Source organism: Haematobia irritans, chromosome 1, assembly GCF_050003625.1.
Source record: "Haematobia irritans isolate KBUSLIRL chromosome 1, ASM5000362v1, whole genome shotgun sequence".
Taxonomy (NCBI): domain Eukaryota; kingdom Metazoa; phylum Arthropoda; class Insecta; order Diptera; family Muscidae; genus Haematobia; species Haematobia irritans.
Window position 1 is genome coordinate 105,119,320 of NC_134397.1, and position 22,065 is coordinate 105,141,384.

At 32.6% G+C, this 22,065-nt stretch overlaps 1 protein-coding gene and 1 long non-coding RNA gene across 2 annotated transcripts in view; one reads left to right on the top strand and one right to left on the bottom strand.

Moving 5' to 3' along the window:
* The window catches only part of LOC142221542 (tetratricopeptide repeat protein 21B-like), a 420,560-nt gene that overhangs the window by 217,793 nt on the left and 180,702 nt on the right, over nucleotides 1-22,065 (bottom strand). The gene's annotated exons all lie outside the window — the stretch shown is intronic.
* On the top strand, nucleotides 9,526-11,290 carry LOC142221548 (uncharacterized). Its single transcript, XR_012718107.1, has 3 exons — nucleotides 9,526-9,583; nucleotides 9,646-10,314; nucleotides 11,152-11,290. It is a non-coding gene; the product is annotated as an uncharacterized LOC142221548 (long non-coding RNA).

Sequence of the window (22,065 nt, forward strand, 5' to 3'; positions counted from 1 at the left end):
ATTTGAAACGTTAGATTGGTCCATGACATTTACTTTTTGAAGATAATTTCATTTAAATGTTGACCGCGGCTGCGTCTTAGGTGGTCCATTCGGAAAGTCCAATTTTGGGCAACTTTTTCGAGCATTTCGGCCGGAATAGCCCGAATTTCTTCGGAAATGTTGTCTTCCAAAGCTGGAATAGTTGCTGGCTTATTTCTGTAGACTTTAGACTTGACGTAGCCCCACAAAAAATAGTCTAAAGGCGTCAAATCGCATGATCTTGGTGGCCAACTTACCGGTCCATTTCTTGAGATGAATTGTTCTCCGAAGTTTTCCCTCAAAATGGCCATAGAATCGCGAGCTGTGTGGCATGTAGCGCCATCTTGTTGAAACCACATGTCAACCAAGTTCAGTTCTTCCATTTTTGGCAACAAAAAGTTTGTTAGCATCGAACGATAGCGATCGCCATTCACCGTAACGTTGCGTCCAACAGCATCTTTGAAAAAATACGGTCCAATGATTCCACCAGCGTACAAACCACACCAAACAGTGCATTTTTCGGGATGCATGGGCAGTTCTTGAACGGCTTCTGGTTGCTCTTCACTCCAAATGCGGCAATTTTGCTTATTTACGTAGCCATTCAACCAGAAATGAGCCTCATCGCTGAACAAAATTTGTCGATAAAAAAGCGGATTTTCTGCCAACTTTTCTAGGGCCCATTCACTGAAAATTCGACGTTGTGGCAGATCGTAAGTCTATTCATGATGAAATGTCAAAGCATACTGAGCATCTTTCTCTTTGACACCATGTCTGAAATCCCACGTGATCTGTCAAATACTAATGCATGAAAATCCTAACCTCAAAAGAATCACCCTTTAGTTTTTTATATATGACGCGCGTTTAAACGTCCATTATTGTCCATTCGGTTTTGTTGGGTGTTAGAAAACAACTACTAAACCTTGGTTGACAAAAATGTGGACTTGCGAATATCGTAATATATAACTAATGGGGGTTTCTTTTTCCCGGACTTTTTTCATTCCCGGGAAAGCGGGAATTTTTTCGAATTTCCCGGGATCCCGGTCAAAGGGAAACCTGCTTCGATGTGGAATACATTTAAATATTTGAATAAATTAGAAGTCGCCTAAAGCTACGGTTATAAGGCGCTCTCTGGACAGCTAACAATATATAAAGGGTGATTTGTTAAGAGCTTGATAACTTTTTTTTTAAAAAAAACGCATAAAATTTGCAAAATCTCATCGGTTCTTTATTTGAAACGTTAGATTGGTCCATGACATTTACTTTTTGAAGATAATTTCATTTAAATGTTGACCGCGGCTGCGTCTTAGGTGGTCCATTCGGAAAGTCCAATTTTGGGCAACTTTTTCGAGCATTTCGGCCGGAATAGCCCGAATTTCTTCGGAAATGTTGTCTTCCAAAGCTGGAATAGTTGCTGGCTTATTTCTGTAGACTTTAGACTTGACGTAGCCCCACAAAAAATAGTCTAAAGGCGTCAAATCGCATGATCTTGGTGGCCAACTTACCGGTCCATTTCTTGAGATGAATTGTTCTCCGAAGTTTTCCCTCAAAATGGCCATAGAATCGCGAGCTGTGTGGCATGTAGCGCCATCTTGTTGAAACCACATGTCAACCAAGTTCAGTTCTTCCATTTTTGGCAACAAAAAGTTTGTTAGCATCGAACGATAGCGATCGCCATTCACCGTAACGTTGCGTCCAACAGCATCTTTGAAAAAATACGGTCCAATGATTCCACCAGCGTACAAACCACACCAAACAGTGCATTTTTCGGGATGCATGGGCAGTTCTTGAACGGCTTCTGGTTGCTCTTCACTCCAAATGCGGCAATTTTGCTTATTTACGTAGCCATTCAACCAGAAATGAGCCTCATCGCTGAACAAAATTTGTCGATAAAAAAGCGGATTTTCTGCCAACTTTTCTAGGGCCCATTCACTGAAAATTCGACGTTGTGGCAGATCGTAAGTCTATTCATGATAAAATGTCAAAGCATACTGAGCATCTTTCTCTTTGACACCATGTCTGAAATCCCACGTGATCTGTCAAATACTAATGCATGAAAATCCTAACCTCAAAAGAATCACCCTTTATTATGTTGTTCTCTTACATCAGCCATAAATCATACTAAAATACGAAATATTTTGTAATACAAAACATTTTGACAATGGTTAAGGCAGTCTCTTCGGTATAGTTTTCGGAAGAACACTATTAATATAGTGGGATTTTTTGTAACACTAAAAAACTGTTTGAAAATGAAAGAAACTTATTTGGATTTCACCATCGTTCAACGGGGTCAATAAATGCACATGTTCAGTCAATATTCCCAAAAGGGACATTCACATTACAAAATCCACTTAACTTTTCGGACCCTTATGTTACAAAGAGGCTTTTTACTGCCCTTGTTAGACCCATTCTAGAGTATGGTTCTATCGTGTGGGATCCTCAATATGAAGTTTACATTGATAGGATAGAATCGGTTCAGAAGTTTACGTTGATAGGATAGAATCGGTTCAGAAGCAGTTATTCTTGTTCGATTGGAGACATCTTCATTGGAACAGTGATTTTGTTCTTCCTTCATACACTTCTAGATTGAGGCTGATTAATTTGCCTACTCTTAGGAGCCGACGGACGATGTTGAGCTCCATGATGATGTATAGTTAGTGGGGATATTCCATGCTCGGAATTGATATCTAGGATTAGGATAAATGTTTCTTTTAGGGCATCTAGGAATTACCAGTTTCTTTACATTGATTTTCAACGTTCGAATTATGCTTCTGTGGAGCCTATTCGTAGGATGTGCATTATTTTTAATTCAATCTATCATCTAGTTGACACTAACCTTAGTATTGATATGATGAAATCTAGAATTTTAGCATATTTGGATAACTAATACATTAGTTTTATTGAATAACCTAATATTTGATCTTGTGTTTTAATATATCCGGCTGATGAGTACTTCTCTGTAGCTGGATCATGGTGTCTACGCTGTCCCTACGTCATGGGGACGAGGCCCTCAAGGTCGGAAGGGGAGGAAAGTGGGCGATGGGACCGTTCGTATAAGAAAACAAAACTAGATTTCAGTTGTCGTATGCCCTATAAATAAGGGCTTTAAAACCCAAATTTTATAGATTTCAAGCCTAATGTGTATAAGGTATACATTTGAAATTAAAGTAACTATCTTAAAAAAGGTTGGAATTTTCTTATTTCATAAAAAAACATCCTTGCAATAATTAAGAAATTTTGAAATTATGCAATTGCCAATGTGGGTTACATAAGGTAAAATGTCCCGTTGTTTTTAAAGGGTTACTCAGTTAACATTCTATCGGAATGTCGGTTTACAGAAATGTGACAATCATAAATTAGCAAACTTCTTTTTAACTATTGGGAGCCCGTTGGATTCTGGATTAGAACCCACGACTATGTATGTTCCACAAGGCTACGACTTGGTACCATAGTTATTCACATTACACTTCCAAAATCCACTTTAACTAGATTTCAACTGTCATTTGTCATATAAAACCCTATATTATACATAAAATATTGTAAAGAAAATTTCCCGGGAATTCCCGCACTTCATTCCCGGGAAAGCGAGAGCGAAAAAATAGCAATTTCCCGGGATTCCGTTCCCGGGAAAAATCCTAATAACTACGTTAGACGAACTCCTGAAAAATATTCGACCGCGGCAAATGTTTGCCAGAATATCACATTTTATAAGATCATTTCAATACTGAAATGTATTTTTCTACTCTATATCAACGTTTTACTCTGTATTACCAGAAGGTTATTACCAAAATTGAATTTTGCTTATCGTATGTTTAAACAAATTACTTATGTGAAAAAAACAAATTAATTAATCAATTACTATGTTAAAGAATTTCAAACATTACATGAAACAGTCCATGACATATAACGTGCATCAATTGTTGCAATTGAAAGATGGGGCCTGCTGTGGTCCTTCTGAGTCTCACAATGGTGCATTGACAAAACATGCACAAAGAGTTAAACAAGTACGAAAGGAAATAATGAACAACCTAAAGATATCAGATGGTGCAATTAACTTACGCAAAATGTTCGAAATACATTCATTCATTTGATTAGTGGAAAACGTGTAAATTATGGAATGAAAGGCAAATATTAAAAAAAACACATTTTAAAGGCTTGAAATAAACAAAATCTATTTCTATTTCCAATAATAATATTTGATTTATTGTCATTACTCATATAAGAACATACATGGATGGTTAGATATGTTGCAATTTATGGTATATGTAATTGGTATGATATATCTTATTAGATATTACTCATATAATTAGATATAACAGTATATGAAAAAATGGTATTCCTAAATATACAAACGGTGCCTTATCTGAATTAGACGTTTACCTCTGTTTGAACGCATAAATCTTAAATTTTCATAAAGATATTGAGGACCAGGGATGGAAAATACAATTTTTAAGAAAGTACAAAAAAGGTACTTTTTTGAGCGAAAAAGTACTTTTCACTAAATTTTAACAAAAGTTCCATTGGAAGATTATCGTTGAGAGCTCCCTTAAATTGAATTGAGAAAATAAAATTTTGTTTGCCAACTCCTAAATTTTAAATATTTTCTTTTGTTAGTCTTATATTCGCTTACAAAGACTACCGTAGTATTGTAATCGCGGCTGCCACAGCTCTACTTTATGGTACTACATAAATTTTCTCTGGATAAATAAAAATAAATTTTTGACAAACTTTTCTATAGAAATAAAATTTTGACAAAATTTTCTATAGAAATAAAATTTTGACAAAATTTTCTATAGAAATAAAATTTTGACAAAATGTTCTATAGAAATAAAATTTTGACAAAATTTCCTATATTTGTTGTGTTGATCTCAGCTTTAAAACCATTGTGTTGACTAAACTACAAGAGTAGCATAACCAACGGAGGAAAAGAATCTTTGTCAAATTTATTTGGGCAAAGCCCTATAGACTGCAAGATGGTTGGATGGACGCACATTTCGGAATTACCACATTCCTCATCAGCATCCTCTACTTGCAGCAAAAATTTCCTATAGAAATAAAATTTTGACAAAATTTCCTATAGAAATAAAATTTTGAAAAAATTTCCTATAGAAATAAAATTTCGACAATATTTTCTTTAGTTTTGCAAAATAAAAATTTTTGTAAAATTTTTCTCCAAATTTTGGTAGATTACTTTTGTCTCAAGTTTCGACATTAATTTTATTTTATATTACTATTATTTTAGAACGCGATCGATAACTTCTTATCTAGATAGGGTTCGTGTGGAAGCGTAATATAGAATCACGTGCTTTTTTCGACTAAAACACTATTGAAATTCAAGCAAATCGTATTTGTGACTATGGATTTTACAATATCGAGATTTTCTTCCCGCATGAACTTGTCTGTTTTGCCAAATTTGTTAAAGGCTATTAGCAAATAATTTTGTTAACGACTTTCTCAAAATATTAAAATATTTTGTCAAAACTATTGTACCATATATCTGATATTGGCTCAAAAATGTCTACACAAAAGGTACTAACGCATTCGCGGGGGTACTACGGTACTGACCAGGGTAAAAAAGTATTGAAAAAAGTACTATAGTACTGCATTTTCCATCCCTGTTGAGGACTGCCAGGATACATAATTTTATGTAGATAAAGCAAAGATCTGAAGGTCATTGTTCGTTCCAGTGTTAACCCCCTTATTAGTTCAGCGTACGCCGAAACAGGATCGTCTTAAGCCTAGTACTAAGATCACGTTTTCGCACGAAAAACTGTTATACTCCATATAAAAAACGTTATCGCGGAATAAATGCGAAATCTTTGTTTTTTGGATTTTCAAACACATATTTATACAACCCTGGATTTTTTGCACGAAAAAATGTATATTTTTTCGCATAATTTGCGTAGATAAGGTAAGTACTATGTTCGCTTTTCGCGTTGAAATTTTCGTGGTTACTTTATTAAAACAGCTCAACACAAAGCAGATAAATTGACTCAATTGATGCGCAGTTTTTTGTTCCTCTAGATTTCGACAAGACGTTACAGGAATAAGTTTTTTATCAATTATAATTTTGATTATTTAAAGAAAAGTAATCGCGAAAATAAAGTGGTAAAAACCGAACATAGTACCCACCAATAGATGAAGATATTCGTTTTTCGCAGAAACGAACTTGGAACTAAGCATTAATGAGAAAACATATCACACCATTGAAAGCAGTTTGCAATTTCCTCATACTTACGGAATCACAGTTATGGAAAAGCTCACAATCATAAAGAAGGGTTGGAACTAGATATCCCTTCGCAATAAGCATTCTGATTGTAGGAGGTGTAAACCATTGAGAAGTCCACAGATTTCCCAACATCCTGTACATTTTTCCTGTAGTTATTGCTATATGATTAGACCAAGAAAGATGTTTGTCAAAATCAAGTTCCTAGCTTGCTCCACTATATTTATTGTATTTCTACCTAGTACTATTGAAGATGATATCACGGGATTTATACCCTCCCTACACACAAAAAAAAATTTTTTGATTTCAATCACGAAAATCGCGGATTCAATCATTTTTTTAATTGAAATGTCTTCAATCACGAAAATGATAGTATCAATCACCCATTTTGATTGAAAACCAACACGATTTTTAATTAAAAATTTAATTGACTTTTGTCACGGAATCAATTAATTGTGTGATTGAATCAATTAAAAACGTGATTGATTTTTAACATAAAATTCAATCACAGTTTTAATTGAATCAATTAAAATTTTAATTAATTTCGCGACAAAAATCAATCAACTATTTGATTCATTCAATTAAATAATTAATTGAAATTGGCTATAAATTTCGATCAAAAAAATTATATATTGCGAACCCAAAATCGTATTTAGTTTTTTTCTTTTGAAATAAAAGAAAATATGTGTTTCTTATAAAACATATTTAATATTTTATTATTATTTGAATTATGCAATAGACAAATAAATTTGGTTCTTGTCATTTGTGTTTTGTTCTAACATAACTTACAAATACAACTACTATCAATAACAACTATAGGGTGAAAAAATAAATTATATAAATCATTATCTTCCTTATAATAATAACCATGTTAGCATGTTCCTTCTAATATGTAGATGCGCCTAGATTTCCAATAATTCAGCAGCCTGTAAGCTAAATTAATTTTTTTGAAAGTATACAGAATAATTAGAACTTAATTTTGTACAACTAAAAGTTAATTTAGTTAAACATTACCTGCATAGAATATCAAGTTCAATTCTTAGTTCCAGGTTGCAGATTTATAATCTTCTTTTGCAGTTGTAGTCTTTTAGCATAAAAAGGTGTATTAAGGAGCTCGGTAATTTAATTTTAGTAACAATTCCTTTCCAAAATTTCCACACATTAAAATCGTCTATTAAAATTTGAACCAATCAAAGACAAAAATAATTGGAAAGCAATGTAATATTTGGTATTATATTGATGATACTTTGCAAATTCTGGAAATAGAAAAAATATAAATGGAAAATACATATTTTTATTATTATCGGATATTTTTCATATTTTTAAATCCAAAAGAAAGAACTTTTTTACCATTACATAATTCAGCTCATTAGTTTATATACCAGATATACTGCTCTCTACTTGGGTTCAAACTGAAAAAGACAGGTAAAACAAAAATGCAATTTAATGCCAACGCTACTTCGCAACTTCAAGGTGAATCTTCCAACAAACCCATACCGCTCTTGGTTTTAAGAAAACTAGGAGTGAAAAAAATTTATAATTTTAAAAGATCAATACGGTACCCACTTTTTTATTGAAAACATATTATTATATATTTGATAAAATGATGGAGTTGATGGGATTGATTGGTCAATTTCACGAAATAAAATTGGTCACTAAAAGAAATGAATAAAAAATATATTATTTTAGTCCGTTTAATGTAAACAGGCTTCAATGGAAAACGGTATTCACATTTCACAATTTTTTACCTTCAATAAACGTAGATTGTTTTCCATTTTTACAATACCACAAAACACAAACACAGGTAATTTCAAATGCGTTCTGTCATATATTTTTTTCAAACCTTTACCACGTGTCCGTTTGTTGTTGCACACTTTATTTATTTCAACCCTTTGCTATGATTTGTTGTTGCGTTCAAAATATTTATGCACACATTTTGAAAGCAGCAGACAGAGTGTCGCCAATCATGTTTTTCAATTTACGCGAAAAACAAAAACCCAACCGTTCGTTACGAGTTACTTCCACAGACTGATCTCTCCATCATACATTGTTGAATAAATACCCATTCTCTTGTTCTCTTTTCGCTCTTTCCATTGCTAAAAATTAGAAAAATTAGAAAAAATTAAAAATTTCAATCACAAATTGGATCAATCACATATGTAATTGGAAACGGAAAAAAATTCAATCACGTTTGTAATTGAAAATTATTTCCGAATTAATTAACAAATTGATTGAATCAATTAATATTTTAATTGGAAACGTAACAAATATCAATCATTTTTTTAATTGGATTTTATTCGGATTTGATTAAATAATTAATTGAATCAATTAACATATTAATTGAATCCGTTTCCAAATTCAATTAAGTGTTTAATTGAAAAAATTTTGGTGATAATTTTGTGTGTGTATGTATGACTAAACACTTAGATTTTGCGCTGTTTATGAACAGTCCATTTGCAGTTATCCAATCACTAATACTTTTTAAGTCCCTATTTATATTGCCTATAATCAATCTCCGAAATTGGACAACTTGTACACTCATAGAAAAAAAGTCTGTTGTTAATAGCTAACGCTGTCTGCTGTTTTTCAGCAAACAAATTCCTGCTGTTTTAGCAGATTTTTTGCTAAAACAGCAAACAATCTGTTATTTTGGAACAGCAGACATACTGCAGAAAAGTAAGTAGTTTGCTGAAATTTTCTGCTGATCCGAATAAAATTATAAAGTCTCTCCAGTCAAATGGACAATAGTAAACTGGTACACATTATAAAACTTCAAACGTTAAAAACAATTAGTATTTTTTGATTGTGCAATAACATTTGTGAACAAGCAACACTTTTTAGTTATTTACATTTTAAGGTGGGTTCGAGTTTAAGGTGAGTATTAAGTTCGACTTTTTTCACTAAAGCGAAAACTAAAACAGTAAAAAAGGCATAAAATTATCCATATTTGTTGCAGATTTTATTATAACTTGATGGGGAATAGCCCAAAGCAAGTTTTCAAAAATTTGTATTCCTTAAAAAGTATTATTAGAGAAAAGTAATCGTGAAAAAATGGCGATTTTAGCGGCTAAACTCGAACTTAATACTCACCTTTAGCCGCTAATTCTTACTTTACGATTACTTTTCTCTAGTTACTGGATTGCATTCGCGTACTTTTCAGCAATTTTAAGCAAAGAGAGTAAAATGCACATTTACTCTTTCGCTAGTTTTTATTGGATATCGCTAGAAAAGTACGCGAACAGACCCAATGTTGGTTTTGACAAATGTCAACGTCAAAGCATCACTTTTAAACGAAAACACGAGACAAGCCGGGAAAATAGAAAAATTATTTTGTGTTGTTTGGTAAGTATTGAATTGTATAATATTGTATTCCTTTGAAAGACATTTTGTTTTATAATTTTTAGATTGGAAAATTGCATACAAACGGTTATGGATTCAATCCTAGTTTCGACTTTATAACATTATAAAGTTTTGCAACGGTGGATTACTCCCTCTGGAATGTTGGTGACATTTCTGAGTGTTTCAAACCTACTCTAAATTTTTCATCGCAATGGGAAATGGTGTTCAGGCTCGGCTATTAAAGGATAGGTTAGGTTAGGTTAGGTGGCAGCCCGATGTATCAGGCTCACTTAGACTATTCAGTCCATTGTGCTACCACATTAGTGAACTTCTCTCTTATCACTGAGTGCTGCCCGATTCCATGTTAAGCTCAATGACAAGGGACCTCCTTTTTATAGCCGAGTCCGAACGGCGTTCCACATTGGAGTGAAACCACTTAGAGAAGCTTTGAAACCCTCAGAAATGTCACCAGCATTACTGAGGTGGGATAATCCACCGCTGAAAAACTTTTTGGTGTTCGGTCGAAGCAGGAATCGAACCCGCGACCTTGTGTATGCAAGGTGGGCATGCTAACCATTGCACCACGGTGGCTCCCTCGGCTATTAAAAGGAGATTCCTTGTCTTTTAGCTTCCTCACTCAGTGACAAGAGAGAAGTTCAACACTGCTGTATCATGAGGGACTGAATAGTCAAAGTGGGCCTAAAATAAAATGTTTCACAATTGGCACCTTAAATGTGAGTATTAAAACCAGGATAACATTACAACCTTGCTATTTTACTAAATACGGCCTTAAGAGAATAATGTATGCTTTTAGTTTTAACCATTTTAATTTTTGCTAAAAGTACCTATTTGAACTTTGATGACGTCGTTCAATACAATACCTATAAATAAAAATAGTTTACAAAATAAAATTTTTGTGAAGTATATTTGATGTGAGGTGTTTTTTTTTATGTATTTTCATCTCCTGAATTCGAATATAGAAGTTAAATTTTTATATGCAACTCGTTTTGAGATATACTTACATTTTTAGTTTTTTACTAGACGCGAGAATCATATCTCAAGCTAGAAATGTCCGCTTATATCGTTGAATATGTGAAAAGTTAAGTGGTTCTAAATATATCGATAAAAATTGAGCACATTTTCATCATGTTTTACAGTGATTCTGTGCCGGTGGAAAAGTGAAATAACGTCCGGTTTTTCTTTATGCTCGTAAAGGTGATACTTTAACGTAAGAATAAGATTAGAAGAAAAATGATAAAGTTATAAGCATATATTTTGAAAATGTGCCCTTTTTTAAATATATTTTGAACCACTTGATTTATCACAGATCGATATAATCGATCTGTGATAAATTAATCGTACATTTTTAACTCGAGAAATGATTTTTCTAATGAAAAAGGACAAAAATATATATAAGTATATCTCAAAAACTGTTTCATTAAAAAATTTTTAACCTTAATTTTCGAATTCACTTGATGAAAATACATAAAAAGCAACCTCTAATAAAATGTAAATTGTAGTGTAAACTAGTGTAGTTACTAATTGCTTTTTCCAACTTCTTTTCATTACAGATTGTTATGTTTTATCCGCGTGTATAAGGCCAAAGAAGAAAAATAAACGTAAATAAATCTTGTACAACACTTCAACTCAACTTCGATGGAATTGAATTTATTTCACACATTTAATAAATGTAGAAGTTATTGTGTTAAATGATTTACGGGTTTCATTTCAACATATCGTTAAAAACGACAAATTTTGTTGCAACAAACATTTGTAGTTGTTAAGCAGTAAAAATGTTAGCTATTTCAACTAACGCAGTATGCTATTTCAGCAGCGATGTTTGTCAAAAATTTTTAGCAAACAAGTTTGCTAATTCAGGAGCATTTATTTGCTAGTTTAGCTGTAAAAAATGTTTGCTGTTTCAACTAACGAATGTTTGCTGAAAAAACTACCTGCTACTGCTGTCCCAAAATCTGCTGTTTTAGCAAACATTTTTGCTATTATGAGTAACAAAATTTTTTGGGTGTATATATTTGCAGATCGTCTGTATACATATGTACATGGCAAAACTGTAAGTGTCTCGGCAGGCCATTCGTATATAATGAAAACAACAAAGGTCTCAAAACAGAATCTTCGGGAACACCCCTTGATACTAGAGCATTTCGAGAAGTATTTGATCCATGAATAACTAGAATTTGTTGGTATGCCCCTAGCTACCTGCAAGCTCATGCTGCGTGAGAAGGCTGCTATGATGGCAAATGTTCGATGGGAGAATTGCAAGGGTTGTAACGACACCAAGCAAATATGGCCCCATTTCAACTTAAACCGCACACTAGATATGCTAATGTTCTCGAGACGTCAGATATCACTCCTGATATCTGCTATAACGGGTCGCTGCCTGATAGCCGATTTTGCAAAATCTATTGGCGCGAAGTATAATGACTATTGTATGAGGTGTCATGATGCGGAGGAAAAAGAATCAATTAAACACCTCTTGTGTGAGTGTCCTGCATTTTGTGTAAAGCGCAAGCAACTTTTAGGAGCATATAGCTTCAGATTACTGGCGGATCTGGAAAACGTTAACTTAAGCAGTCTGCTAATGTTTTTGGATCAATCTGGTTGGTTCAACAAAGAAAAATAATCAAGAAGGTTCAGCGGTTAAAACTAGAAGTGTCCATATGTAATAGGTACTTTTAGTTAATGTGGTATCACAATGGACTGAATAGTCTAAGTGAGCCTGAATCTTAATCGGACTGCCACTTTAACCTAACCTAACCATCACCTCTTCTTTGGAATGTTGCTTTAAATAACCTTCTGGTTACCCTAGAAAAAGAAAGGATAAAAGTGGTGGCATACGCAGATGATGTTGCTCTAGCAGTCAGGGGAAAATTCCCATCCACAATCAGAGATATTATTCAGAGGGCCCTCCGGATGACTGAGAAATGGGCGAAAGACAATGGTCTTGGGGTAAATCCTGCAAAGACAGAACTAGTCATGTACTGCAAAGATCGTAAAACTCCCACGGTTAGGCCCATTTCCTTAGGAGGTATTAAAATTCCCTTTGGTGAGTGTGCAAAATACCTTGGCGTTATTTTGGACAGGAAGCTGAACTTTAAGCTTATTATTGAAGAAAGGGCGAGAAAAGCAACGGTAGCTTTGTACTCGTGCAAAAAGGCAATAGGACAAAAATGGGGACAAAAACCAAAATTTGTGCATTGGCTATACACGGCCGTGGTTAGACCTATAATGCTATATGGTGTTGTAGTGTGGTGGTCGGCACTTCACCAGCCAACAAGTATCTCAGGCGCATTCAGCAAGACAGGAACAAATTCCCTTAATGTCATGCTGCATCTATTGCCTTTAGACATTTTGGCCAAACAATCAGCTGCAACAACGGCTGTGCGGTTGCGCGAACTATCGCTGTGGTCGGAAAAACGTTACGGTCACAGTTCTGTCCTCAAAATAATGCCAGATGTGCCTAACGTAGTGGATAACACTTTGGTGAGTCCACTTTTCGACAAAAAGTTTGAGACTCTAATCCCCAACAGTGAGGCGTGGTGCACACAGACCCCGGGGAATAATGAATATATAGATTTCTACACTGATGGCTCCAAATTGGATGGACAAGTGGGTTTCGGAGTATATTCTAATGATCTGGAACTTCGAATAGCGAAGAGATTACCTAATCACTGTAGTGTTTTTCAGGCTGAAATATTAGCAATAAGAGAGGTGGCGAATTGGCTGAGAAGTAATGTTCCAAAAAATGTGGACATTAATATATACTCAGACAGTCAACCTGCAATAAAATCCTTGGACTCTGTGTTCCTCAACTCGAAAACGGCCATCGACTGCCGCAAATCTCTCAATGAGATGGCTGAGCAGTACAATATTCACCTAATATGGGTGCCTGGAACATACCCGGGAACTGCGAAGCGGATGAGTTTTTTTTTATTAAGTCTATAGATTAAATAATTCTTACAGACTAATTCTATAAATACATATATACAAATAACATTATGCATTTAAAAATAGTATTACTTTACGCTTAAGTGTGGTATGATTTTCAGATAGGTCCAGTAAGAAGAAATACTTATTGAATTGGGAGAACAGACGAAGTATTGGGTTATTATTCTCATAATTTGACCTAGAACAAGGGATTTTGAGCTGCTGGTAGTTCCGTGACGGCCTCAAAAGGAGTCAATTAAACACCTCTTGTGTGAGTGTCCTGCATTTTGTGTAAAGCGCAAGCAACTTTTAGGAGCATATACACTGTTAGAAAAATATGTTTTTCATATGTTCCGATATAAACAAAATGTGTTTCGGGCACGATTTTAAACCACAATATATTTAAGTGCGAACATGTAATGTTCCTAAACTAACACTAAATGTTTGGGACATCTATGTTAATATGTTAGAATATATTATGTTTGGGGCATGAATGTTTCATAAAAATAATATGTGTGAATGCAAACATATATAAATTTACAAATTTCGAGTAATCATATATATGTTGTGATATTTTATTCAAAGCGACAGAGAGAGTATAGAGAGAGAAATAGAGTTGGAAACCGGGAGAGTTGACGAAAGATATCAACATAACACAGCGAAAGAATCAAAAGACAACAAATTCTGTGAAACCGCTTGTATGTTGTTTCGGAAAACTGTTTTATGATCAGGCCAAAAATTTGATATGCTTAAGTCTAAATATTATTTAATTTGAATAAAGAGAATAGACATTCGGAACCAAGAGAATAGACATTTGAAAAACAAACTGCATATGTTTTCGCCTTGAGAGCAGCATTTTATGCATGTGTGAACATGTGTTTTGTTTATCATTTTGGCATTATGGGCACAATTTTTCGTTAAAATAAATCAGGGGTCTTCATAAAAATAACGAAAGGGCATTCTACTCTTTTTAGAGTTGGGACAGTAAAATGAAATAAGGAGGAAATAGTGAAAAATTACACAGTAAAATGTAAAAAAAACAAACTTTAGTTCCTCTTTATTAAAAAGTAGTCCACGAGGAGTTGACGGACACCATCAAATATAAAAGCGGGCATTAAGTTCGAGTTTTGCAGCTAAAACAATTTAAAAAGTTTATTTTCTTTAAAATGAATTATTAAAGAAAAATAAAAGGAATTTTAGAGCGATGGTGTTAAATGCTAGTAAAAAAACTGTTCACTCCTAAATAAATTTATGTTTATATTATAAAATTATGTATGTATGTTTATACTCGACTCCACGTTCTTTTGTTAGTTTTTGAATTCCTTCCAAATTTTAAAGTTTTGTACATAAACAGTTTTTTATTAAAAAATTGTTATTTTTGCAATAAAAAATAATATTTTAAGCAAAAATCAGTCAATTTCGTTTATATCAAGCACTGTTACTGACTATAAATCTTTAATAACACACATTTCGAAGTTTCATTTAAAAAAAATTAATATAGTATAAATATAAACGTGTAAATTAAAAAAAAAAAAGAAACAAAAAAAAGTTCGGTCGGATCAGGGATTGAACCCACGACCCTTTGCATGCAAGGCAGACATGCTAACCACTGCTCCACGCGGCAAACAAATGTATGTTTCTGTTAAATAATGTTATGTTTGCATGGGCTCGTGGGCGCTGCAAACTATGCTATATAAATGTAACTTAAAACGATAATTATCTACTGGTGACTATAACAGCTACGTAGCCCAGTGGATAGAGTGTTGGCTTACAAACTGTATGGTCCTCGGTTCGATTCTCCGTGCAGGCGAAAGGTAAAATTTAAAAAATTTATAAAAGTGAATAATTTCTTCAACATTATTTGTATTACAGAAAAAGGTGCCAATAACTAAAAAATTTCGTGGAAGTGAAAATTACGAGTATGTTAGGGAATGAGCACAATCGTGTTTGGGAAAAATTCTTCCAAGCATATAATATTTTTGGCTCAAAGTGCTTCCAAACATATAATATGTTCACATAAAACAAAAATATTAATGTTTCGGCAGTATGCAATAATATATGTGCTTCCTGCAAAATATGTTTGGAACATATGTTAAAGAAGCGATTTTTTTTGAGGGTGTAGCTTCAGATTACTGGCGGATCTGGAAAACGTTAACTTAAGCAGTCTGCTAATGTTTTTGGAACAATCTGGTTGGTTCAACAAAGAAAAATAATCAAGAAGGTTCAGCGGTTAAAACTAGAAGTGCCCATATGTAATCGGTACTTTTAGTTAATGTGGTATCACAATGGACTGAATAGTCTAAGTGAGCCTGAATCTTAATCGGGCTGCCACTTTAACCTAACCTAACCTAACAATAGAAATAATACTTACCGCGTTAAAATATAATTTTACGACATTTAAAACATACATTTTGTTTTCACTAAAATTAAACTTAATATCCAGTTGTTCAACCTACTCGAATTAGAAATTATTATTTCCAATTTAGTGGTTGTGGTTGTCACCAATACTTTTTGTTTAATTGGCACAGAAAACTATTATTTTTCATTTCGAAGATAATAAGCTACAATATGCATTATTCCCCTATTTTTATTATTAACGTCGTCTTTGCATCTAAACTGGATATTACGTACAAAATCTATAAGTGATTGGAAAAATAATATGTGTGAATATAAACAAATATAAATTTACAAATTTGGATTAAACATATATATGTTGTGATATAAGACATCGTCAAAATTTTGATATGATTAAGTGAAAATATTATTTAATTTGAATATTAAAATGAGTATTCGGAGAGAATATTCATTCGGAACCAAGAGAAAAGACATTTAAAAAAAGAGCATGAGTTTTGTTTATCATTTTCGCATTATGGGCACAATTGCCTTTTTTTGTTTCGTCAAAACAAATCGGAACATAGGACGAGTAAGTCAAAATATTCAAACAAAGGAAATTAAAAAAAAAAAGTGGAAAATATAAAAATTACAAAGGGATCTTCATAAAACTAACGATAGGGCACTATACACTGAAAAAAACATGCCCGGTTCCAAAGATTTTGTCTCTACTTTAACAATTTTGGTATTGATTGCGAGCCAAAGAAGCGGAGAATTCAAGTAAGGATACTTTTAAGACGCAATTCTTTTTTAAATTTGGGTTTTTTGTACTTGACTCTACGAAGCAAATTTGAATTTTTCGCTTTTTCAGTTTTTTCATATGCTATCAAAGTCCGTTAAAACAAGACTTTCAGTAGAAATTACGCTATGTTTCAAGTAAAGATGTCTTTAAAAAAAGTGTTGAAAAACATGTCTTATTTTTGAACGATTTTTTGCTTTGTAGTCAAGATACAAAAATGGAACAAATTTCAGACAATTTCATTAATTATTATTAAAGTCAAGTTGACATTTTTGAATTTCTTGGTAAATTTCAAACTTGATACAAAAAACCTTTTTTTGTTACAAAAATTTTATTTTTGCAATAAAAAAAATAATATTTGATTTGAACTCAGTTATTTCGTTTATATCAAGCACTGTTCTTTTCTGACTTTAAGTCTTTTATAAGACACACTTTACAGTTTATTGAACAGTTTTTCGGGATCTTCCGAACGTATGTGGAATATATGTAAAAAAAAAAAAAATTGGCGTTCGGTCGAAGCAGGGATCGAACCCAGAACCCTTGGCTTGCCAGGCGGACGTACCAACCACTGATCCACGTCACTAACAAATGTATGTTTCTGTTAAACAATGTTATGTTTGCATCGGCTCGTGGGCGCCGCAAGCTATGCTATACAAATTTAACTTATAACGATAATTATCTATTGATGACCATAACAGCTACGTAGCCCAGTGGATAGTGTGCTGGCTTACAAACTGTGTGGTCCGCTGTTCGAAACCCCGTCCGGCAAAAGGTAAAATTTAAAAAAATATATATAAAATTGAATAATTTCTTCTACAGTGTTTGTATTACAGAAAAAGGTGCTAAGAACTAAAAAACTCGTGGAAGTGAGAAAGATGTGATGGAAAAAAAATTTTGAGCACAATCTTCTTTGGGAGAAAATTCTTCTAAGCATATAATATTTTTGGGCTCAAAATGCTTCCAAACATATTATATGTTCACATATATATTATTGACTTTGGATGGAAAAATACCAAATGTTTGGAACTTAGACTACCCAACGCCGTTCGGACTCGGCTATAAAAAGGAGGTCCCTTGTCATTGAGCTTAACATGGAATCGGGCAGCACTCAGTGATAAGAGAGAAGTTCACCAATGTGGTATCACAATGGACTGATGCATCGGGCTGCCACCAAACCTAACCTAACCTAATCTACCCAAACATATTATATTGTTTAGACCAATATGCTTTCAAACATATTATATATTGGAAGAAACCAAATATATAAATGTTTGGGCAATACCCAAAAATTTACGTGCTTGAAGCAAAATGTATTTGGGAGTATATGTTACAGAAGCGATTTTTTTTTTTTGAGGGTGTACAAGCATTGCACGCCAACATAAATTTTTCAAAAATATATAATAATAACAACAATATAAAAATATATTATTATCAATTATGTTATCATTTTTTAATCACTTTTTGTAATACATTGTACTTTTATTTTATATTATATTTGGTTTAGGATATCTCCATTTTAAAAGGTCAGGTTAAACTCTTAAAAATAAAGTTTTATTTTCTGAAGAAAAAAAAAATAAAACAGAGATTTATTTTCTGAGGGAAATAATAAATAGATCGCAGCCGTTCTCTGGCCCGCTTTTAATTAATGTTTTAATACTATTTTGGTTAGTAGTGCTCATGTTTACCCATATTTCACAAAAAGTTTACAGAAGTGTTTTACAAAAAGCAAAACTGTCCTTATTATTTTTCAAAGCAGAAATCACTCATTTTGCAAAAAAAATGTTTTGCTATGGAAACGAAAGGAAGAGAAACGCAATTTCTACACTGAAAAAAATATTTACGTGATATTAGAGTATGCAACCTAACTTTAAGAATGCGAAATTTACAAAATATTAAGGACAAATTTCTTCAAAAAAAAAAAGAAATTTTAATTAAAATAAAGTTTATAATCTTTGCTTCAACAATTTTTTTCATTAAATTTAGGACGCAGATTTTGTATTTATGCGTCCATCCGTTAAAGTCGTTAAATTTTGTATATATGCGTCCCTCCGTTAGTCTTTGAACTAATGCAATTTTTTTTTAAAGTATAGAAACACATTTTTGATTTAAAGAAATTGTCTTTAAATTAACTGACATATTGAAACTTTAGATTTTTTACTTTGAAGTATCCGTTATAATTTGGATTTTTAAACTGGCATTTGTTTGTACGTGAGTACCTTTATTAATAAATCTCGAAAAGAGAACGAAAATTTGATAAATTAGATCTGCATCCTAATTTTAATTTTATTGCTCCTAGATTTAAAGCCAGATAGGTCGCTAACAAATTTCTTTATTTTAAAGAAGCCGCATCTTTGGCTCAAGTAGAAGTATGTAATGTTGATTAATTTTTCGGGATCTTACGAACGTATGTGGAATATATGTTTTTTGGCGTTCGGTCGAAGCAGGGATCGAACCCAGGACTTTGAACTAATGCAATTTTTTTTAAAGTATAGAAACACATTTTTGATTTAAAGAAATTGTCTTTAAATTAACTGACAAATTGAAACTTTAGATTTTTTACTTTGAAGTATCCGTTATAATTTGGATTTTTAAACTGGCATTTGTTTGTACGTGAGTACCTTTATTAATAAATCTCGAAAAGAGAACGAAAATTTGATAAATTAGATCTGCATCCTAATTTTAATTTTATTGCTCCTAGATTTAAGCCAGATAGGTCGCTAACAAATTTCTTTATTTTAAAGAAGCCGCATCTTTGGCTCAAGTAGAAGTATGTAATGTTGATTAATTTTTCGGGATCTTCCGAACGTATGTGGAATATATGGTTTTGGCGTTCGGTCGAAGCAGGGATCGAACCCAGGACCCTTGGCATGCAAGGCGGACGTACCAACCACTGATCCACGTCACTAACAAATGTATGTTTCTGTTAAACAATGTTATGTTTGCATCGGCTCGTGGGCGCCGCAAGCTATGCTATACAAATTTAACTTATAACGATAATTATCTATTGATGACCATAACAGCTACGTAGCCCAGTGGATAGTGTGCTGGCTTACAAACCGTGTGGTCCGCTGTTCGAAACCCCGTCCGACAAAAGGTAAAATTAAAAAAAAAATATATATATATATAAAATTGAATAATTTCTTCTACAATGTTTGTATTACAGAAAAAGGTGCTAAGAACTAAAAAACTCGTGGAAGTGAGAAAGATGTGATGGAAAAAATTTTTTGAGCGCAATCTTATTTGGGAGAAAATTCTTCTAAGCATATAATATTTTTGGGCTCAAAATGCTTCTAAACATATTATATGTTCACATAATAACATATAGTTTTTTGGAAGAAAACATTATTGACTTTGGATGGAAAAATACAATATGTTTGGAACTTAGACTACCCAACGCCATTCGGACTCGGCTATAAAAAGGAGGTCCCTTGTCATTGAGCTTAACATGGAATCGGGCAGCACTCAGTGATAAGAGAGAAGTTCACCAATGTGGTATCACAATGGACTGATACATCGGGCTGCCACCAAACCTAACCTAACCTAATCTACCCAAACATATTATATTGTTTAGACCAATATGCTTTCAAACATATTATATATTGGAAGAAACCAAATATATAAATGATTGGGCAATACCCAAAAATTTACGCGCTTGAAGCAAAATGTATTTGGGAGTATATGCTACAGAAGCGATTTTTTTTAGGGTGTACAAGCATTGCACGCCAAAATTAATTTTTCAAAAATATATAATAACAAAAACATAAAAATATATTTTATTAACTATGTAATTCCAGTTCCAATATGAAGCTGGTGAGATAATTAATCATTTTTTGTAATACATTGTACTTATACTTTTATTTATATTATATGTGGCTTAGGATATCTCCAAATTATTTATTTTAAAAGGTCGGATTAAATTCTTAAAAATAAAGTTTTATTTTCTGAAGAAAAAAAAAAAATAATAAAACTCCTAAACAGAGATTTATTTTCTGAGGGAAATAATAAGTAGATCGCAGCCGTTCTCTGGTCCGCTTTTAATTAATGTTTTAATACGATTTTGGTTAGCGCGGCCGTAGCGCTCATTTTTACCCATATTTCACAAAAAGTTTACAGAAGTGTTTTACAAAAAAGCAAAACTGTCCTTATTATTTTTCAAAGCAGAAATCACTCATTTTGCAAAAAAAAATGTTTTGCTATGGAAACGAAAGGAAGAGAAACGCAATTTCTACACTAAAAAAAATATTTACGTGATATTAGAGTATGCAACCTATATTTAAGAATGCGAAATTTACAAAATATTAAGGAAAAATTTCTTTAAAGTAATGAAATTTTAATTAAAATAAAGTTTATAATCTTTGCTTCAAAAATTTTTTTTCATTAAATTTAGGACACAAATTTTGTATATATGCGTCCCTCCGTTAAAGTCGTTAAATTTTGTATATATGCGTCCCTCCGTTAGTCTTTGGACTAATGCAAATTTTTCTTAAAGCAAAGAAACACATTTTTGATTTAAAGAAATTGTCCTTAAATTAACTGACATATTGAAACTTTAGATTTAAGATAAAAACACTTCAAATATAGGCTAAGACTTATTTTGAGGATTTAGCGTCTTTGGTTTAAAGTTTTTTTGGAATTAAGAAAACATTTTTTACTTTGAAGTATCCGTTATAATTTGGATTTTTAAACTGGCATTTGTTTGTACGTGAGTACCTTTATTAATAAATCTCGAAAAGAGAACGAAAATTTGATAAATGAGATCTGTATCCTAATTTTAATTTTATTGGTCCTAGATTTAAAGCCCGATAGGTCGCTTAAAAATTTATTTATTTTAAAGAAGCCGCATCTTTGGCTCGGAATCAATACCAAACTCCTTAAGGGGAGGTCAAAATCTTTGGATCCAAGTAAACGTTTTTTTGAGTGTAACAGTATCTCATATTGTCGTCTACACGGAGGAAAAAAGTGTGTTTTTTTATATGTTTGGATACAAAAAAAGATGTTTGGGACAAAAAAATTTAACACAATATTTGTGGGTACAAGAATATTGTGTTTGAAAACTAGTATATTATGTTTTTGCAATAGACATGTTAATATGTTTACATGAACAAATTTTTTAATACACAAAATTTTTGCACAGAAGCATATAATTCTTACAACGAACGTCCAAACACGTAATTTTTGGGAAAGTTACACTAACAATAGAAATAATAGTTACCGCGTTAAAATATAATTTTACGACATTTAAAACATAAATTTTGTTTTCAGTAAAATTAAACTTAATACCCAGTTTTTCAACCTACTCGAATTAGAAATTATTATTTCCAACTTAGTGGTTGTGGTTGTCTCCAATACTTTTTGTTTAATTGGCACAGAAAACTATTATTTTTCATTTCGAAGATAATAAGCTACAATA